This window comes from Brienomyrus brachyistius, chromosome 13 (assembly GCF_023856365.1).
Source record: "Brienomyrus brachyistius isolate T26 chromosome 13, BBRACH_0.4, whole genome shotgun sequence".
NCBI classification, from domain to species: domain Eukaryota; kingdom Metazoa; phylum Chordata; class Actinopteri; order Osteoglossiformes; family Mormyridae; genus Brienomyrus; species Brienomyrus brachyistius.
The window spans coordinates 19,553,452-19,560,131 of NC_064545.1; the positions used below are offsets into that span (position 1 = coordinate 19,553,452).

The 6,680-nt window shown below is 42.0% G+C and overlaps 1 long non-coding RNA gene across 1 annotated transcript; it reads left to right on the forward strand.

Annotated features, from left to right (window-relative positions):
* Positions 1 to 1,657: 1,657 nt before the first annotated feature.
* On the forward strand, positions 1,658 to 5,519 carry LOC125706263 (uncharacterized). Its single transcript, XR_007381955.1, has 2 exons — positions 1,658 to 2,159; positions 4,944 to 5,519. It is a non-coding gene; the product is annotated as an uncharacterized LOC125706263 (long non-coding RNA).
* Positions 5,520 to 6,680: the final 1,161 nt, after the last annotated feature.

Below are 6,680 nucleotides of genomic sequence, written 5' to 3' on the forward strand. Positions count from 1 at the left end.
TTGTTTTTGTCTAGACAGTGCAGACTTGGAAGGTTCACTTCTAGACTGAGTTGTGACTGCGCGTCACTCGCCTTTTCCAAGGCTACCTGAGTATGACACACATTTGACCCCCGGGCTGGTGGGATCTGCTATGCAAAGAATTTTTGAGTGTATGTAGACAGAAGTCTGAGCAGAAAAAAAGGCCGAGATTAAAAACAGTTGAACAGAATAGGAACACTTTGCCGATTTAACGAGAGATGCACGCCGGTACGATGTAGTAGGTTTGCCCAATGTGGAGGCAGACTTTAACAGGAAGGACTAACTTGTAATGAGAACGCCTGATTCAGTTATGTTCGTACATCCTCTCCAGGCACAATGCCTGCCTTCTTGACTTGTTGAACTATAAAAAAAACTTTTATTTCATCCATAAAAAATACTGTATTTTAGGGCAATGAACATTATTTAATCTTTTTGTATGCATTCTGGTAATGGTATTTAGCTCCGATTAAAGACAAAGTCTGTTTTATGGGTGAGGCATTGAGTAGAAAATAGGTCTTGTAGTGTCTATAGTGAAGATTTTATGCTTAACTTCTGCACTACGCTCTGGGTCCCTTTTTAGACTTCCGTTTCAGTACTCTCTCGATGTCTCCTCACCATCTTACCTCATTTGCCCCCTCTCCATTCCTTAAACCCCTTTTCTCTGTCAATGCCTTTTACATTCTCTGCCGCTTTCTCTCTAATTCCTTGGGAGAAAAAAACACACAGCTTCCCTTTATAGCCTGCAGGGGGCGACGTAGGCTTGGCCAGACTTGACTCCAGCTGATCGTGACCAGGTATTTCCCAAACAAGCCATCCGGCACCTCACGCGCACACTCGCGCATGCACACACACACTGCTGGTGCTGGAAATAATCTGAGGAGGAGCGAACAGGAGAAATGTGGGGGCAGATGAGCTTGGAGTGGGGGGGAGGCAGAGAGAGACTGCAGACCCTCCAGTAACAAGAAACTCTGAGATGGCAGAGACGAAGCACGGCATGGAGAGAACGTTAATAGAGGTATAAAGGGAGACAATTCTTCTTCCTGTACTATTCGTGTTCTTAACCACCAAGACCTGTTTTGAGGTCAATACCTGTTTGAGTGAGTATGTGTATATATATATATATATATGTGTGTGTGTTCTCCAGATAGTACCATAGGAAATGACTAAAATACCATTTCAAAAGTGATATTGTGTAAAAAAAAAAACAGGAATGTTCTCAATGTTCTCCATATATATATATATATAAGCAGGCTGGGTTAGAAATGGATACAGATCAAATTGAAGAGCTCTTTCCCTAACAATACCCTTAATCTGGAACCTAAGGGCAGTCATCTTTCAGCGGAGGGTCACCTCTGTTCACTATGATTGGATTCCCACTTGTCCATAAGTGCAAAGAAGCCAACTTCTGGCCTACAGGAACACAGGGCAAGGATTTTACTCTACGCCACGTCACAATTCATTCTTTTGAAATAATGATGTGGAAGTATGTTACATCACCTGGTTTAAACGAGGTGGTAATTAAAACATGCCTTTATTAAAACCTGTTGACCCTTGAGAAACTTGAATACTGTCTATTAACATATCTCATTCATTCCATGATGTTGGATAGGTCATTGATCTTGCACACACAATTTCATTTTAAGCAAATAATGTCTGATAATTCAGAACGTCTTAAACCATTTTGCATTGCGTTTCTCGCTTGTTTTGTTGAGGGTCATGTGGAGGAGGTTTTACCAGGCAGCATAGGGCACTAGGCAGGAATACACCTTGGATGCGATTTCTGTCTCAGGGCGCGCATACATAATCACACGCAATAGGCAATTGAGAGACGCCACTTAACCTAATTGCATGTCTTAGGCCTGCGTGAGGAAACCCGCGCGATACGGAGAGACCATGCAAATGCCATGGAAGCGAGAAACAAGTGTGCAATGAACTACGCCTGTGATATTATGCAGAAAATGATAAGCTAAACGTCGACGTAACAAAGGGACCAGTTTTTCTGCACATGCAGCCTTTAACACCGAAACGGAGTCCGTTTTTATGTTCTCATTTGTGGTGATTCCGCCTCCAAAGGCGGTGCGTAAACTGACAGACGAAATGGAGTCATGTGTTTGTGGTTGCACTGAATCAAGAAATAAACGGTGAGTGATTAAAACCTTCGTACACCACAAATCTGCAAGAAAACAACATACCAGAATGTATACTTGGCAGTAATGCGTTGTGAAAGGAAACTTTTTCTTCCCTTTCATAAAAAGTACAGTCCGCCCCCTCATGTACAATGCTGAGAATAGTAACAGCACTGCAAGGCCTACCAAATATAGCAGCCAGTGAGTGCTAACATGTCAACTTGTGAAAGGACACAGAGAGGTGGTTGTCACACGTGTAGCCTTGGTGGCTATACCGATCACTATAAATACCAGCTTTCCTGTAAATTATATATAAATTGCACCGTTCTTTTCTCGCTAGGCAGCTCCGAAAATCCTGCAAAACGTAAAATACCTGATTCTCAAGTGGGACATCAGCTGCGTGGTATAGTTTAAAATAAAGCCACACAAGCAAGCTTTATAGACCGCAATATTGAAAGCATTTTGCATGCAGTTCTTAGCGTATTTATTCCGACAAGCTTATGAACATTATAGAGGTTATTGGCATCTGTATTGCTATTACTTTCACATTTAGCCCCGACTCGCTACGTTTAATATAGATCGCGTGGACTGTTATATTTCTTTCTGATATAGAGGACAATATATAAATAGCTCCCTGACTTCTACATCTAAGGCGCTTGTGCAGCAAACCGTGCATTTATTTATGGAGGTTATGTAATACAGCATGTGAATTAAGAGACAGACAAGGGGGGTTGCAAGAATCATGCAGTGTGGTCCATGCATGCACTGCACTGATCGCTCACTCGTTATGGCAAAGAGACAGGCAGGCTTCTCTCGATGAAGAGATGCAGGATGTAAAATTATGTCACGTAATGGCAAATAAAGCCGTTTGGGAAAGGTCGCCCTTTCATGTCCAAACGGAATCATTCGATTCAACGGAAGGTAATGATTTAAATGTTTATTCAAGAAATGAGTGTTATTTATATCAATTCTATATCGATATTACAGGCGATCCCCATTTAAAGAAACCCATAAACACATTTCATAACGGGTATTCCGCAGAAGCTCCGTGGGATAACAGCATCGAACACGTCCGTTCATAAATATTCACCGTTTCTATTCATGCAGACACTTCTTGGGGTGGTTATTGTGCAGCGGCACCGCATCACGTGGTTCTGCGGGAGGAGGGCGATGGGGGCGATGCTATAAATAGCTCTATAGCTCGGCTTCCATTGACATCATTTAGGCAGGAGAGAAGGAAAAATAAACAGACAGATATAGGGGAGGGGGAGCGGGATTCTTAATATGAGCTTGAAATTCAAACATCGCCCATCCAGTCTTACTCCGATACTGCCCTCGACAGTAAACAACAAAAACAAAAGTGGCCGTTTCCTAGAACGTCTAAGTGTCACCTGATACGAGATGGAATGGAAACACCACGAGGCAGAAGGACATCAAACAAATTAAAACACACGTGTGTGTGCCCGTGTCCGTCTATAACGGAAACCAAGGCAAATATTTTGATGCTTTTTATTAATGGTGAGGGGGTGTAGCGTATTTAAACAACAGCAATATTGACTTATTTAAAATCCTGGGTGGGGGGTATATTTTGAATCATTTATCATGTGTAGTGCTTCCTTTACAACTCAGTTTATTGGGTGGTCCCCAAGGGAGGGGTGTGCCTGTGTTTTTGTTCTCATGGCTTATATGGCGGAAGAGGACACCTTGTTTCCACAGTACATTTAAATCAGCGCCGGCGTAACAGCAGGCACCAAAACTCAGCAACAGACACTAAGTACCTGGTGACATTATCTATGATGCCATCGTCTGCCTGTATTGCAAGACTTTTACGTTCTATAACTAAGAATAAGCATAAACATCTCCTACTCATGCACTAAACTCCTCGAGATCCATGCATTTCAACAAGCAGCTGTTAATGTACAATGCTTGACATTAAAAGCAGAATTAGCTACAGCGAATTCCTGTGATAAGGTTAGGAAAATGTTTAGGTGATGAAATACTACGTTCAGGTACTGTTTACTATGGAGGCCAGAACAGGAGATTCTGTTCTCGGGCAACAGAGTTTCAGGATAGCTGCATATGCTGAAAACAGCGAGATGATCAGCTTCTGAAACGGAATTTTCCGGATCATTTAGGATGCTTGCATTTATTTGCATATCCGATGCTTTCATCCAGTTTTTTCCACCAGTTTAATTAGACAGTTTGCTATTTTATTGAAGTGATTTAGGTTCAGTACCTTGCTAAACAGGTACAACAAGAGGGCTTCTTCAGCGACATTCGGCACAGTGTCCTGTATGGGTCTATTAATTTTAACATTTGCTTTTATTTTCATTTCTGTGTTGTTCAAGAATTCAAATTTAAACCTGTATGTACCCCTGTTTGGGCTGCCTGGGATGGGCACCCCCCCCCCCATGCTTGGCTAGAATTAGTGGTTAGAAGATGGATTTGTCATCTTTTTTGTTTTGCCTTATAGAAGACATGTGCCATATCAAATCCCTTAAATATAATTTGACAACTATTTGATACCCAATTATCTTCTGGTACGTTACTATATAGTACCCAGTTGTCATCTGATATTTTCCAAAGCTGCTTTTGAAATTCTCACAATGATCATTACACATTGTACTTTAAACAAACCCCGAATACTCGATTTGAAGGATTGAAGAGTCTGATTAGTTATGATTCTGTTAATGGCAGTTAAAGTTATGTAATGTTTGGTGCCAGCGCTACTGGCAGCAGTTCCACTTAGGGATTACCTTTTGGTCACTATCTTCATGTCATTCTGCATATTCTCAATAGACTTCAAGACAGGACTTTGACTGAGCCGTATAAGTGAATCTCAGCCCTGAGAGGAAACCTCAGATGTTCCCACAGTCCAGCTGGGAGATCTAATCCCTGCAGCAGGTCCTGGATCTTCCCTGGGGTCTGTGCCCAGTGGGATGCCATTCAGGTGGCACCTTCATCGGATGCCTAAACCACCTCAGCTGACTCCTCTTGATCTGAAGGCGGCTCTATTTTGAGGTCCTTCGAACTCCTCACCGTGTCACAGGTAGTGAATCCAGCAACCCTGCAGCGAAGCCTCATTTGTGCCACTTTTTCTCACGACCTTGTTCTTTTGGTCATTACCCTCAGCTTTAAGTACCTTCGAATTTACGAGGCTGTTATGTAATAAAATATCTGTGAAATGGGTATTGAGCATGGGTCCGATTCAGACTGGCTGACCTCTTTTGGAAGAGGACCGGTTATACTTTGTCATGTCTGATGCACTTTTCCGGAGAAAGAAGGAAACGTATTTTAGCAGTGCAAGTCATATGTCAGTGCTCCTGCATGCTTAAAACAGCTCCCGTGATAGACATCTATGGTCATTTGCTTGATGGATACCATTAATAAAATGCTGATCAGAGTTCGATTTTGTTTCAGTCACTCTGAATAAAGAATTTTACGAACAAGTTACGCGTGGGAGATATTTCCTAGTCATTCCATCATGATTATTCGGGTTCGGTTCCTTCTTCATCGTTCATGTTTTTAACTGTTTAACAGTGGCTCGGCATTTGTCCTGAAATGCTCTTTCGTGTTTTCGTTGTTTTTTTTACGTGACAAGGTTCTGTTTATTTACAGGTCGACATTAGTATGAGAGTAACTGTAATTTGTTTGGGACGGGTTTTCTTGGCAGGGAGCGCATGCAGGAAACTCTCCAGTCGCTTCAGGATCACGACGTCGCTCTCGCACTCTTGTCCTCAAGTCACCGCCAGCCTTACAGAAGCGCGATCGTGCCTGTAGCTGTTTGTGTGTCAACGCCCAAATATAGATGAAAGCGTGTTCACGTTAGATGTGCGAACATTTGATTAGATAAAGGTTTAATATCAGAATGTGAGGATATATCACGACAAAAAAAACGATCGTGCACAAAAGACGACGTGGGAAATGGGAAGAGGGAATCGGTTGTTGCATATATACTAATGCTGGGCGTGAATCAATTTATTGAACATACGGTTTATGTACAATCGACATTCTTACTTTTTATCGGGACGGTTGAACTCTCTTTATCTACCATTCAGGTTAGTGTTTAGGAGTCGGTAATACGAGGCACTCCCTCTGAGTGTTTAACAGATGATCGACCAAAATCCGTGAACAAATGCGACACAGAGTATCCATTCTGTTCAAACTGAACCTAATGCTTATACTTTAAATACAATGTACGTCACGAAACGTTCTCAGGGCTGTGTAAAGTGAAAGTGAAATGCAAATTGTCTTGTTTTTGCATAATAACGATGTTCTGCTCACTCAGTATGTGTGGTCTTGCCTAAAGCACAAAACTTAACGAGTGTTTATCAGGCTTTATGAACCTTCTGCCTTTACAATGTATTAGGAACAACTAGGGGAAGGTATATGCATCTTTAAATTATGAGAATTTATTTAATGACTACTGTTTTATGCTTTATGTGTCCTCTCTCTGTCTGCCTTCGCGCCTGTATGCCTTTTGTGGAACATCTCCTACATGCCCGGTTGCTTAAAAGCAGAGTTAAATGTGGACTG